At 35.7% G+C, this 15,162-nt stretch overlaps 1 long non-coding RNA gene across 1 annotated transcript; it reads right to left on the reverse strand.

The window, feature by feature from the left end:
* Window positions 1–1,842: 1,842 nt before the first annotated feature.
* Window positions 1,843–7,191, reverse strand: LOC106052642 (uncharacterized). Its single transcript, XR_008779950.1, has 6 exons — window positions 7,022–7,191; window positions 6,285–6,367; window positions 6,082–6,159; window positions 5,778–5,944; window positions 3,818–3,937; window positions 1,843–3,150 (listed from the first exon to the last, which is right to left on the reverse strand). It is a non-coding gene; the product is annotated as an uncharacterized LOC106052642 (long non-coding RNA).
* Window positions 7,192–15,162: the final 7,971 nt, after the last annotated feature.

A 15,162-nucleotide genomic window follows, 5' to 3' on the forward strand; every position in this document is an offset into this window, starting at 1 on the left:
GGGGCCAGTATGGGGCAAACATTGAGGGGCCAGAAAGGGCTAACCACATGGGCCCAATTTGGGGGATGAACGTTGGCCCAAACGGGTGCCCTTAGGGCTGAGTCTGGGCTTAGTTAGGGGGCCCAGATGAAGCCCTGATGGAACCCTCATGGGGCCAGTATGTGGTAAACATTGAGGGGCCAGAAAGGGCTAAACACATGGGCCCCATTTGGGGGATGAACGTTGGCCCAAACAGGTGCCCTTAGGGCTGAGTCTGGGCTCAGTTAGGGGGCCCAGATGAACCCTTGATGGAACCCTCATGGGGCCAGTATGGGGTAAACATTGAGGGGCCAGAAAGGGCTAAACACATGGGCCCCATTTGGGGGATGAACATTGGCCCAAACGGGTGCCCTTAGGGCTGAGTCTGGGCTCAGTTAGGGGGCCCAGATGAAGCCCTGATGGAACCCTCATGGGGCCAGTATGGGGTAAACATTGAGGGGCCAGAAAGGGCTAAACACATGGGCCCCATTTGGGGGATGAATGTTGGCCCAAACGGGTGCCCTTAGGGCTGAGTCTGGGCTCAGTTAGGGGGCCCAGATGAACCCTTGATGGAACCCTCATGGGGCCAGTATGGGGCAAACATTGAGGGGCCAGAAAGGGCTAACTACATGGGCCCAATTTGGGGGATGAATGTTGGCCCAAACGGGTGCCCTTAGGGCTGAGTCTGGGCTCAGTTAGGGGGCCCAGATGAAGCCTTGATGGATCCCTTATGGGGCCAGTATGGGGCAAACATTGAGGGGCCAGAACGGGATAACCACATGGGCCCCATTTGGGGAATGAATGTTGGCCCAAACGGGTGCCCTTAGGGCTGAGTCTGGGTTCAGTTAGGGGCCCAGATGAGGCCAGTAAGAAATGACACTGAGCTCTAGCTGAAATGGCATAAAATGACATAAATAATTACATAAACAATTTACTAGTTGAAATTAATAGTTTATTGCATTATAAAATGTTAATGTTAGCAACTATTAAAAATAATTAAAAATACTGGAATACTTTAAAAAACTTTAAAAAGTAAAAGCAATACCTGTAGCAAAGATTTTAACTGTGAAAATTGATCCTATAATATTATAGTATACTATGGAAAATGCATTGAGTCAACAAAAAAGTTGTGAATGATAACATGAAAATCTATAACAAATTTATAAAGAACATAATTCAGGATCATCTACAGAAAGTATAAGTGCTGTATAAAAATTATGTTTAAAGCAAACAGTTTTGACAATCATAAAAACAACAACAATAACAACAAAAAAAAACAACTTAGCTTTTGTAATTATGTAAAAAAAATATAAAAAAATAAAAGTAACAAAAAAAGTATTGAGTTGGTGGAATGTAAGCAATATGTACACTGAAATAAGTAAAAGCATATTCATTTAAATATTAATTGTAATAACAAATTGCTTAAAATGGCAAATTAGAAATAAGTTTTTAAAATATGGATGCTTATATTTTTAAAAATACAATAAGTACTTATTATACCATAAATTTAAAAAAAAAATATAATGGCTACCAAATTTATGAAATTTTAACATGTACAAAAGCTTGAATAGCCTATACAGAAACATATAAATTATATATAGAATGTAATATAGAATTATCTAAACAAAGTATGAGCCTGCTGTATGTAAATTGAAAAGCAAACTGTTTTCACAATCATGAATCAAATTTTTAAAAAAAAATTAACATCAGATTATGTTGTACCGGTAGTTCTAAAGAAAAAATTACCAAAACAAAAATAAGCTACCTGTAACAAGTTTGTGAAATGTTAGCAATATAAACACTGAAATTTTAAAAACATTCATTTAGAACATAATTGAACATTAAGTAAATGACTTAATTTGTTTAAAATGAAATAAATGTGAAACATACTTTTAGAAAAATACCAGTGCTTACTTTACAAAAAAAAATTTAAAAAATAAATACAAAGAATAATTAATAACCATAAATATATAAATTTAAACAAGTAAAATATAATTAGAGAATGGTGCTTTTTAATCAATAGGGTCTACATGCACAAAAACCCAAAGCTGAGTCTGTTCGAGGTAAATATTCTCAAGACCTCGCCTAATTTTAGATGATTATATCTCAAAAAAATATAGGTCATGTACGTTACCCAGTACCAAAGAAAAAGTGTGTGCTCAACAATGAAAACTATACATTTATATATACCGGTAGCTCATGTTTATAATTTCAACAAAATATTTTTTTCAATTTTGAGCAGAGTAACTAGCTGCACTATCATATTCATAAACAGTGAATATTCTATGTAAGTAAGAGCAAATGTTTCAAGCTACTGTTCAAAAGCCAGTAAACAACAATGATGCTCATATGGTACATCATCTGTAACTGTCAACTTATAACCTTATGTTGTAATAAAAGTAAAGTTCCCCTTTTCAAACTTAGCATCTATAGGGCAGATGATGTTAAGGCCATCAGTTTCTTTGGCTAATGGTTAACAAGCAGGGTGTCATGTAGCTAGCTAAACAACTGTCTTTACTTTCCCCAGCTAAAATCAGGTACCAGTATCCATCAGAGTTAGGGTGTCTTAAAAATCCCAATTTTCACTGAGATTCTAATTCGGGTCTGGAAGCCAAATGCTTAACCACTTAGCCACCATGCCTTCCTTATGTTGCTATAGCTGAACAAAATAATTAATGGTGAACATAAATATTTATAATTAATATATGACAAAACTAATGTGTATTTGAAAAAAGCACAGTACCGGTAATCAACAACCAAGAACCACTACATGTTTTATGTAATGCACCTACATAGTATGTTATTAAACTAACAAGATCCAGCACATGTTTGAAATATTATATTTACTTATTTCTTTGTTGTTAAGTCTAGATAGGTAGTTTTTTTTTTTCCATTAGTCATTAGTTCTAATATCTGTAGTATGTAAATAAATTTGCTTGTGCATCTTACTTTTTTTTAACATTTATAAACTTTGATTAGGTTTGTTTGTAAAATGTTTTACATGTTTGGGATGTTCCTTCAGAGTTGAAGCCATCATCCTTTTTTTACGATTTCTGTGCCATCACATGTGCCAAGTTCAAGTACTTTCTCTAAGTTATTTGACAGCAGACTTGGGTAACTCACTTGAATAATCTAAGAAGAACATAAAAAAATTAAAAAAATATATATATTCCTATGATTTCAAAATGAAATGTTCATATAAAACATACAAAAACACAATGATTTTCACTTTTTCCAAACCAAAAAATGCTGACATTATCTATTCATGATTTGTGTATGCAAGCTTCATTAACTACTGTATTTTCGCACATGTACATATCCTGCACAAGTTAAAAAAAAATAATTTTTTTTTTAATCTTACAACTCGTATCATATACCAAACGTGACTTGACGTAAACTAACAGTACATTAATTGTTGTTTATCTGTCCCTCAAGATGCAATTGAGCTTCAGTTGTTCCAACAAGTGATAACAGAGTTCAAAATTCTGTGAAATATGAGCCTACCATCATATGTATAAGTAGTATGTTTTTCCAATAGAAAGTCACTGACATAGTTATCTGGTGATGGTGGAGAAAACATTTCACAACCACACAGTGAATTATAGGAGGTATAAAGACCTATCAGTTTACAGACAATGTTCATAAAAAATTAAAATACTTATGAGCCTCTTAGGTTAGGTTGACGCAGCATTTGATCAAGAAATGATTTGAAAGAAAAGTAACAATGCAATTGTGGCATAAAAAAAAATTATAAAGATTATGTTAGTTAAAAATATGGAAATAAAAATTCATACGGTACCTAATATCCATAATTTGGATTGAAAATTCAATACATTTATTTTCTGTTTGTGCCATGTCCAGTCCAGCCAAGTTATAATCCATACTATTGTTCTCTTAATGCTGTTTTCACTGGATAGATCTGTAATATATAAGATGAGATAAGTATGATTCTGCTGACACATAAATAAATAAATAGCTGAATTATTGTTTCACAAAAATAGGTACTTCGATAAAAATTTCAAAATGATCACAATGCAATGGAACCTATTTAGTTAGATAGAGCTTGAGAAATGCTTTCCAATGATACCAATTTTATATTGCTGAGTTAATTGTGAGGGAAGTTATTAAATTTTTAGTGGCCAAAAATTAGCCTTCTTTAGCCTTTGTAAAAAAATAAAAAATCTGTGACCGAAACAACTGACAGTTGAACTTAAATTAACTGTATTATAAAAAGTCTTAAAGATATGGGGTTGAAACTTCACACTCTTTTACATTAACCAGTATTCTGTTAAAATAAATTTAAAAAATAAGACCAAGCAATAAAATCTTTGAAAAAAAGTTAATTAATATATAAAAAAAAGCCTTCGACAAAAAATAAAAATATATGTGATTTTATCATCATATGAGCCCAAAAATCACAAATAAAACAAATCAGAGATCTGTATTGTGTTTTATTTTGTTTAATTATAATTCTACTGTATTTAAATAGCTATTTATATGCATCAGATAGATAATTCTTATAAATTATAAATGAAAATAGCACTGCGCAGAAAAATATTTCCTAAAATTTAATGACTATAAGTTTCATAAACTTCATAAAAAAACAGTTTTAACCTTTTTGTAGAGCACTGGCAATTAATCATTTTAAAATGCCTTAATTTAAATGCTTTAAAAATTAGATTGTAAATGAAAAATTTCTTGCTTCGGACAATAAAATAAAAAAGAAACCTTGCGATTTTTTTAGAAGTTATTAAAAGATTTTTTACTTGAATTTTTGTGCAATAATAGCTCATCATTTTAAAAATATAATGTACTTATTTATTAACTATTAATTTACATGTATATTAATAGAAAAAAACAACACACAGAAAAAAAAAAAATATTAGTTCGCTGAGCTAAAAATTTGAAAAAAAAATTGTAATATTTAATATTATTTTTTAAAGTAATTAAACTTTTTACTTTAAAATTTGCAGATTACAAAGTCATTATAATAAAGACACATTCCCTCTCCATAATCTAGCATTCAAACACTATAAAAGTTAATCTAAATGAAAGATTCCTATGTGTGCTTCTAAAAATAGCTTGTGATAGACAGAAATGGACCATTTCCAGTAAATCACAGTGTTGGTTGTTACTAAAAATAGATTTTAACCATCAACTTTGAAAATTAATATCTAAAGAGTGCCAAAGCTACAAAGTTCAAACTTAGCACACAGATATATATTAACATGCTAAATTCAATAGAATTAGTGAGATTGTTGTAACCATAAACACTTTTATTTTATTTAAAAAAGAAAATGTTACCCTTCTTTGTCTTTGTTAATTTTAATATCAAATATCTTTAAAGTGCGCCAAGAGAATTTAATGAAATTTGAAATATACACATTTCATAATATGATAAATTATTGTAGCAAACAGCATTGTTGTAACTTTTATAGGAAAAAAGTTGTAAAAATGTCAACTTTCACATAAACTTTTGTTAAGAAAAATTTAACAGATTGGCTTCAAAAGCAAATAAAAATGATCTCTGATATCTTATGTTTACAAAAAAAAGTAATCATAATTAGTCCTCAAATCAAATACAATATGCTAAAACTTTGATGGAAATGACCACCCCTAAAAAAAAGGGTAAAATGTGCTGACACACTTTTCAGCCATTTTTTGGGAGAAAAAAAATTGATCTAGGTCAGTTTATCGAAGTACCTATTCACATAAATGATATTTTACATCCTAAATCCTACAATATAATATGGCCTTACCAAATTTTCATGAGAATCTTCATACTTCAGTTTCACTTCTATTTCCAACAGTGATACATTATTTGCCATTGGGAAATTTGCTTCATACCCAATCCTGATTGTATTTATCTCTGCTTCTTTTAATGTACTGCACTCAAATCTTTTCTCCAGTATCTCTAGAACATGTTCTGCAGACAGAAAATAAAATATGTATTAAATAAATTTTACAAGTAAATCTAGACTGCTAAATAAATTATTCAGGAAATCTGGATCATCAGATTTGTATACAACATTTTTGGCTTGAAAATATTGTAAAAAAAATTACCAGTTTGATCAATAACATCAATGGAGCTCTTGTCTCAACTTGAGTCTTGACTGAAAGTTATTTTCCAACATGGTCCACCTTGAAGAATATGAAAAAATATTAATATAGTAGCCTAAGTATAGTAATAATTTTTTTAAACTTAATCAATTGGTAATTATAATAAAATTGAGTAGTAATAATACTTTATATTTTAAATTAAATACCTGTACTCATTGACTCTTGGACAGATCCAGCAAGAAGTGATCATAGTGATGCCATCATTCTTTCACTCTTTGGTTCCGAGAGTCTGAAAATCATTTTTTTTAACATTTCAATTTTTTAAAATCAAAGTCACACATGAGAAATATTAAATACATAGATCTACATAAGGCATAAGCAATATAAAGATAAAGTATAAATTCTGCACAACATATTGAATGACAAGATTATTGACTAGTTTCAGTATAGTATAGTATAACATTGTTAGATTTGCTTCTACAAAAAAGTATACAAAAATGTATTTATAGGCCTACATTTTGCATTTAAATTGAAAATAGATCTCAAGAACTCATGTATTTTAAAATATTAATTTTAATGGTTGAATTTGGTTTTACTATCTTTTCTAAATTGACTTTCTAAATCTAATCTATTAAGGTTCTAATAAACTGTGAGACACGCCACGGGATTCGAATGATTATAATTATTATTTCAAACGGCTTTCCTTGAGTCACTTAAAATAATTATTTGTGCCTAGTGACGGCCTAGTCTGACTAGACTTAAACTTAAACCAAAAAAGCACATTCACAAACAAAAATGACATTAAAATTAAATGTAGATGTAGATCTAGATTCTAGTATTCTAGATCTAATCTACTTTAATTTATCCAGACTTAATCTCTACAAATTATAAATAAGTATAAAATAATAAAGTAGATCTAATTGTCTAATAAAATAAAAAGTACCTTTGCTTGACGCACACATTCCAAAGTTGTTAGAATAGAGTCGAGTTAATCACAAATCAACACAATCTTGAAGTAGATCTATGAGTACTATGACTGGAATGGGATGGTCATGGTGTTTGGTTCTGGCGCTATTTTTCTTAATGATGCAATAGGCTGTAGTCTATCATGTAGACCTGTCTCTGGTTGGTCAATTGTAAGTAAGCCACGTGACCGGGTAGCCTACACATTGACCAGCGGCACAGTCTTTCTCCCCCCCCCCCTCAGGACTATAATCTTCTCTAATACTGTATTAGTAGCGTCTCTTGTTGAATATTTAAATTGTTTGTTTTATTAACGCTAGTATTTCGATACCATATAGCAGTGTGCAGCATTTGAACAAATGATGTGAGGATGTGTTGGTTCATCTCGTGACCTCATCTACTTGACTACCGTACTTACACAAATTGCATTATAGACATTATAATTAACGAAGATGGTTCTTACAAAGTTAGATTGCACGATTTAAAATATGGATCTAATTAATTTTATATATATTTTAAATCATAAATATTCTAGAATGGGGTATACAGTAGATATTAGATAAAACACTGACACGTAGCCTACATAGTCTACAACTATGGCTACAACACATTTGCATGCCTCTTGATTTTTTTTTATGCTCTTTATCTTCGTAGAATCAGTCATCGATAATATTTACAAACTGTGCCTATAATGTAGTTTATCAGATCTGTCATGTAGCATGTATTTTGAGTCATAACTTTTTTTTAAATTATGAAACTGAATAGCAAATCCTGTCGTTCATATCATGATCTTGTCAGTTATATCTTATACTTTAAAATAAAAATTCCTTGAATTATATTTAAATCATAAGATAGTTTTAGTTACGTGTTTCATTATATTTGAATGTTATTGACCTAAACATTTGTGTAACTCATAAAAGAAAGAGATCACAAGGTCTATTACGTCAACAAAAAGATCGAGTAAAGAGGTGGTACGAAAAAGATTTACAGTGAGAGTCAGTGAGCCTTGACCTACTGACCATCAGTGTGAACACGTGTACTTTCTTGCTTGATAGCACGCGTTCTATGCAACGAGCAAGGAAAACGTCAAACACGTGTTAACCTAAGCTGATCTTTATTTGTAAGAATTTTACACGCACTCGATCTTTATAAATTGATATCTATATTTAAATATAACTGAGACAAACATTTAAATCAATATAAAAGCATTCTTATTAGTCATGTTTCAAAACGACTAAATAAATTCAAACACGATTGGTAAAACCCCTATTGTTAATATTCTTTGCTTGTGTAAAGTTTGTTTACATTAAAAATATCTACCGGTACTGGAAACTAGCATTATAGGCTACATTAAAACTTTTAAAATCGGCTAATACCAGAAGATGCAATAAGAATTGCAATTTAAATAATTTATTTATTTGAAATCTAATTGAACAGTGCAACTATACACAATTACAGTAAATCAGATCTGTAGTATGAATGGTTAAAATATATTTAATACATGTTACAGATAAAACGTAAAAAAAAAAAAAAAAAAAAAAAAAAAAAAAAACCAATGCTGTGCTTGTTTAACTGAATCTGTTGATTTTCTATGTTAACCTAAATATATATATATATATATTTATTTATTTCCTGAGGTAGATGTGAAAATACATAACCCTAAATATCAATGACTGGTCAGTAAATGCCGGTACCGGTACCTTCCGCAATGATAGAAACGTACAAGAACGACAGATTCAGTTTTATTACTTCGAGAGGCGTCATTTTGTCTAGCGTTTCATTAGGTGTGAACTCGAGAAATCCAGAAGAGTGGGTAAAAAAAAAAAAAAAGAAGAAAGGGGAGTTAAGTTAGAGGAAGGCTATAAAAGAGATCACCATGATGTTAATTCAACATCTGGGTCAGATAGACGTAGAGGGAGTGCGAATATGGTCACAGGGGTGTTACATTACATGAGCAAAGTCAAAATGATGCCTAAGTGAAGGTCCATTTACAGCAAGTGTTGTAAAGTCACAAGTTGCTTTTTTTTTTTACTCGAAAAAATCAAAACACTCGACATCATATTAATCGCACATTTGTATCTAGCCATCTCATGAAAAATCTTGGAGCTAGGCAATGACCCTTTTTTTTTTTAAAGTGTCACGTAATATATTAGATCTAGAAATTTTAAATTGGCATATAACATGCATAGTTCATACACACGCGCGCTAACAAACATGCACACACACAAATATCCCATATATATGTCATTATAGTAGAAACGTTTTGATCAAACTACTGTGAGAAGAATAAATAAAATATATAATATAAATCACTTTTTGACTTAATGACATTGAATGTTATACCCAAAAATGACCTACAATACAATTTATTTAATAAAGTATGATGTAAGATAAAATTATCACAGTTTAGAAATCAGCATTCTATAACTTTAAATTAAATGCAAAGAACGAAAAAAAAAAAAAAAGAAGTAAAACATATAGGAACCTATACACATTTTTATGAAAATAAAATAATTAAAAAACAGCAATATTGTTTGTATTAATAATCTAAGTGAGTCTATCCGAGCCAACATATCAAAGTCATGGTTTTCTTTTTTTTCGTTTACCTCCCCTCGAGTTATGTTACGTAATAACTTTCTACGTTTCGTCTGAGATAACAGCTAGACCGGGAGAGCATTCCTTGTCAGTAGGGAGAAAAGAGAGAGAGAGAGAAACTAGAGGCAAACTGAGCCCAGACTCAGCCCTAAGGGCACCCGTTTGGGCCAACGTTCATCCCCCAAATGGGGCCCATGTGTTTAGCCCTATCAGGCCCCTCAATGTTTTCCTCGTAGGCCTACTGGCCCCCATGAGGTTTACATCAGGGCTTCCACTGGGCCCCCTAACTGAGCCCAGACCCAGCCCTAAGGGCCCCCGTTTGGGCCAACGTTCATCCCCCAAATGGGGCCCACGTGTTTAGCCCTTTCAGGCCCCTCAATGTTTTCCCCGTACTGGCCCCATCAGGGTATCATCTGGGCCCCCTAACGGAGCCCAGACTCAGCCCTAAGGGCCCCCGTTTGGGCCAACGTTCATCCCCCAAATGGGGCCCATGTGTTTAGCCCTAGCAGGCCCCTCAATGTTTTCCCCGTACTGGCCCCATTAGGGCTTCATCTGGGCCCCCTAACTGAGCCCAGACTCAGCCCTAAGGGCCCCCGTTTGGGCCAACGTTCATCCCCCCAAATGGAACCCATGTGTTTAGCCCTTTCTGGCCCCTCAATGTTTCCCCGTACTGGCCCCATGAGGTTTCCATCAGGGCTTCAACTGGGCCCCCTAACTGAGCCCAGACTCAGCCCTAAGGGCCCCCGTTTGGGCCAACGTTCATCCCCCAAATGGGGCCCATGTGTTTAGCCCTAGCAGGCCCCTCAATGTTTTCCCCGTACTGGCCCGATCAGGGCTTCATCTGGGCCCCCTAACTGTGCCCAGACTCAGCCCTAAGGGCCCCCGTTTGGGCCAACGTTCATCCCCCAAATTGGGCCCATGTGTTTAGCCCTTTCTGGCCCCTCAATGTTTCCCCGTACTGGCCCCATGAGGTTTCCATCAGGGCATCATCTGGGCCCCCTAAGTGAGCCCAGACTCAGCCCTAAGGGCCCCCGTTTGGGCCAACGTTCATCCCCCAAATGGGGCCCATGTGTTTAGCCCTTTCTGGCCCCTCAATGTTTCCCCGTACTGGCCCCATGAGGTTTCCATCAGGGCTTCAACTGGGCCCCCTAACTGAGCCCAGGCCCAGCCCTAAGGGCCCCCGTTTGGGCCAACGTTCATCCCCCAAATGGGGCCCATGAGTTTAGCCCTCTTAGGCCCCTCAATTTTTCCCCGTACTGGCCCCATGAGGTTTCCATCAGGGCTTCATCTGGGCCCCCTAACTGAACCCAGACTCAGCCCTAAGGGCACCCGTTTGGGCCAACGTTCATCCCCCAAATCGAACCCATGTGTTAAGCCCTTTCAGGCCCCTTAATGTTTTCCCCGTACTGGCCCCATGAGGTTTCCATCACGGCGTCATCTTGGCCTTCTGATTTCGCCCAGACTCGACCCCTAAGGGCCCCATTTGGGCTTTCATTAATTCTCCCCAAAGGGCCAAGTATCTATAGCCTTATTGGGGCCCACAAGTCCTTTCCCTTACTGGTCCCACACGGATTTCACAAGGGGATTTTCTGGGGCCACTGACTGAGCCCAGACTCAACCTTAAGGGCCGAGTTCTTCCCTCAATTGAGGCCCATGTGGTTAGTATGGGCAGGCCCGATTGGGGGTCCTTACCGGGCCCGAAAATTTTGCTATCAGGGATACAGTTATTGTATGCAGCGTTTACATCAGTTTTTATATTGTTCGTAAAAAATAATTCTGATAAATTTAAAATATCAAAAAATATAGTTTTCATTAAATATGTAAATAAATTTTTTAAATCAAAAGAATCGTCCTTATATATTGTATAACAATAAAACACTTGTTTTTATTTCATAGCTATATACATATATATTAAAACGAAATATTTTAATGTAAAAAAAAAAAACAAACAAAAAAATAAAAAAAAAAACGAAGCAATAAAAAGTTTATATAAAAAAATAACAAAACATTCAATGAGTTTATTGTGTTTATAATGAAATGGGAGACTATCCGAACCAATTATATTGAGCTCTTTTTTTTTGTCTCCCCTTGAATTTCATTACGCAACGAGTTTCCTGGCCGACGGTCTCGTCCGAGATAAGAGCGAGGCGGGGAGGGCACTCCTTGCCAGTAGGACGAGAAGGGGGAAGGTGGTGGGACCTTAACTGTATTACGCAAAATTCAGACCGCCAGCCGACGCCCAGCAGTGAAACAATGGGGCGAATCTCTCCATCCCCTGCTACTTACGGGCCCCATTCATCTAAGGGGGGTTTTGAATGGGCGCATGACGGGGTAGGAAAGGAAAAAACTGCCCCGCACGACTATCCGGTTCCCCGTGCGGGCCCCTAACTCAGCCCGGGCCTGAACAGGTAGCTTTGCTGGCTGGGTTATTCTTAGAAACTTTTTAAAATCACAAGTGACACCCTAACCATATACAATAGATTAGACCTACCATTACCTGAATCTGGCCAATGTTTACACGCATTTATTTTTTTAAAAACAATTCTCTATTTAAGCTTAAATTTCTTTATGAAGGGAAGATGGGTGGGGAAAAAAACATGAAAACACAACAAAGTTGTTTGGAATTTGAAACTTTAGTAAAAATAATTTATTTCAAGCTAAATTTCGCACATAGCTGTGTGCTAGGATAACTAAGTTGATATAGCGTCACGCTAATTGTCACGTGCCTAGTGACACCTCGTTGTTTACAAAATGAGGACATTGTACCTATCTCAAATCAGGTCAGCGTACCCACGCTTAAATGCCAGAAAGACGCCGATTAAAGCTTAGTTCAAGGCTACAGCAGGGAAACATAATTAACAAACAAAAGGAAAATTAAATGTAAACGGGTCAAGGAGTCAAGGATGGGTATTGAATTGTCACTGTTCTTTATCCTAAAGAAAGATATAAAAGGCGGAGTGTTAGCATGAGACGAGAGAGAGCTAGAATGTTAGGCTTAGAAGTCGCTAGTTTTTAAAGTAAATATTTACTCTTGATCATTTTCACTGAATCCTGTATCTGTTTTATATATCTTTGTACATACATTTATTGTTTCAAGTTAAGTTTTAAATAATTAAAACACCAGAAAACATATCAGCACTTTGTTACTTCATTGATTATTAAAGTGTTTGAACTTAATCAAGGCACCTCCGAACCCACATATGTCACAAGTTTATAGCATCAAGATCTGCCAGTTAAATAAACATAATAAACACGTGACACTAATAACGCTATTGAAATGGGGTGGATTAACCAGGTCATTTTGAATTTATTCTTTATTTTTTAACGCCAAACAAAATATGAATGCTTTGTTTACTAGGGTTGTCAGGGAACAAGATGGCGAGTGTAACAAATAATGATGCCCGTGCTTTGACTGAGAAAAACAGGTTTTTTAAGGAACCATCGATAAGCCCGAAAGACAGTCCAGTGCGCATACCGCACGAACAGGCAGCCAGTTAGAACAGGGGTGGGCAAATTACGGACCGCGGAAGTGTTTTACGCTGCCCGCGGAGACATACACACATATCACTTCTGATGAAGAGGCTAAAGAAACATTGTCTCGGGATGTCGTGTTAAAAATTTAAAAAATAATCGAAGATTATTCTTATTGGTAATATTTCGAAAAAAATTTAGACAAAAAACACAAACTCAGGCCAGTATTTGTTCCATGCTATGAAGAACTGTGCTGAAAGTGTTGAGTTGGCTTCGAACAAGATGGCGAGTGTAACAGCTAATTGTGCCCGTGCTTTGCCTGAGAAAAACAGTTTATTTTTTTTAATGAACTTAAGAACAATATCACCACCATTAAACTCTAAACGTAAAGTATGCGCAAAGATGCATTGCATATCAAACAAATTATTGAACCAATTGTCTCAGTGATCAAACATCTCAGAGCTAGGGGTCTTAACCACTGGCAGTTCCAAGAAGTACTTTGTCCATTCTAAAATCCGCAAAAGGGTATGGCCTTCTTTTTTTTAAACTAAAGATCATTTAAATATATATATATATATATAAATATTATAGGTCTGTGATCTTATCATTATCGGATACGAATTTGTTTCTTTTTTTCCAGTCTAGGTATACTATGCATAGTTCTGTAGATGGAACGCATTAAAATTACTTTATTCATTGCTTCTATAAATATCTTACTCAACATCTAGTATAAAGACTGCATGTTGACATGGATGGCTGCCTGGACGTGCGGTTTGCGCGCTGGACTGTCGTTCGGATTTGTCGACGGTCGAAGGTTCAAACCCTGCCCGCTCCCATCCCCCGTCGTCCTGCGGGAAATTTGGACTAGGAAGTAAACTATCTTCAACTCTGAAGGAACATCCTAAACATGTAAAACATTTACAAACAGTAAGGCCATCTATAGCGACGTATCGTATTTGTATTTAGATGAAATAGTCATCCTTATAAAGGTATTTTTGTGTGTCATCATCGTGTACTGATTTTCCTTTTCAAATGGTTAGGCCTTTAAAATTAATTATACCTGCTCTCTGTTAGAAATCAACTATTGATCTATAGTTTCAAATCTGCTGCATGTTTTCTAAGAGTGTCTATGCACTGCCCGGAACGATGCATCAATATGTTAGCCCTAATGTGAGCTATTGATTGCGGAGCTAAAGGATGCCCTTATATATCAGTAGCGTAGTATGGTTTGGGGGGGAGGGAGGGAATCCAATTTTTAAAATACCACCGGCCCTAACTTGATGGGGTCCACCAAATGAGTGTCCGAAATTGGTTTTTACATTAAATATTACGCCATTTGTCACAAACCGCAGTGAGCCCACACCCGTTTGTGTGTGTGTAGCAGAACACCTGGTCAGAGCAAAGGCTTTGTATCTCCAATGATGCATGTAGACGTAACCACTGAGGTTATGCGTCACTGAGGATGCAAGGGGACGTAACCACTGTGTTGCGGTGTAATCCACGTGGGAGGGTTTTTGCTCTGGAAACGAACGGACAGTGAGCGTGTGTTTTGTAGAGCGGACGGTCGCATTTCCCGCTCCTGCTTGTCTTCCTAAAATTGTACGAGAAAACTATAGCAGAATCTAACGTTCATAGTCATTAGAGATCTGAGTTTAGTCGCCAGTTGTTGATGTACCTGTATGTAAACGTTTTATTTGGAAGATTCTATATTGTGTGTGTAAATAAAGTTATACGCCTACGTTTTTCTAACTATATTCCGGTGTTCAGTTTTATATCTTATTTACATAGACAAACACCAAAATCGCGACAGGGCTAAAGCCACCAAAGTTCCAGCGTCAACAGTCGGGCCTCCAGAATCAACCCTAGACCACGACCAGTTAAAGCAGGCGCCAGCACACTGCTAGCGTCTTGTGACACCATTATCTTATGTCATGATGTAGAATGTCAAAATGATGGGGCCCCTAAAGAGGTCAAGCCCCCCGGGCCCCAAAAAGTCAAGTTCCCGGGACCTTAAACCCCTAGCTACGCCACTGCTTATATTTATTCTTAAACTTG

Source organism: Biomphalaria glabrata, chromosome 9, assembly GCF_947242115.1.
Source record: "Biomphalaria glabrata chromosome 9, xgBioGlab47.1, whole genome shotgun sequence".
NCBI classification, from domain to species: Eukaryota; Metazoa; Mollusca; class Gastropoda; family Planorbidae; genus Biomphalaria; species Biomphalaria glabrata.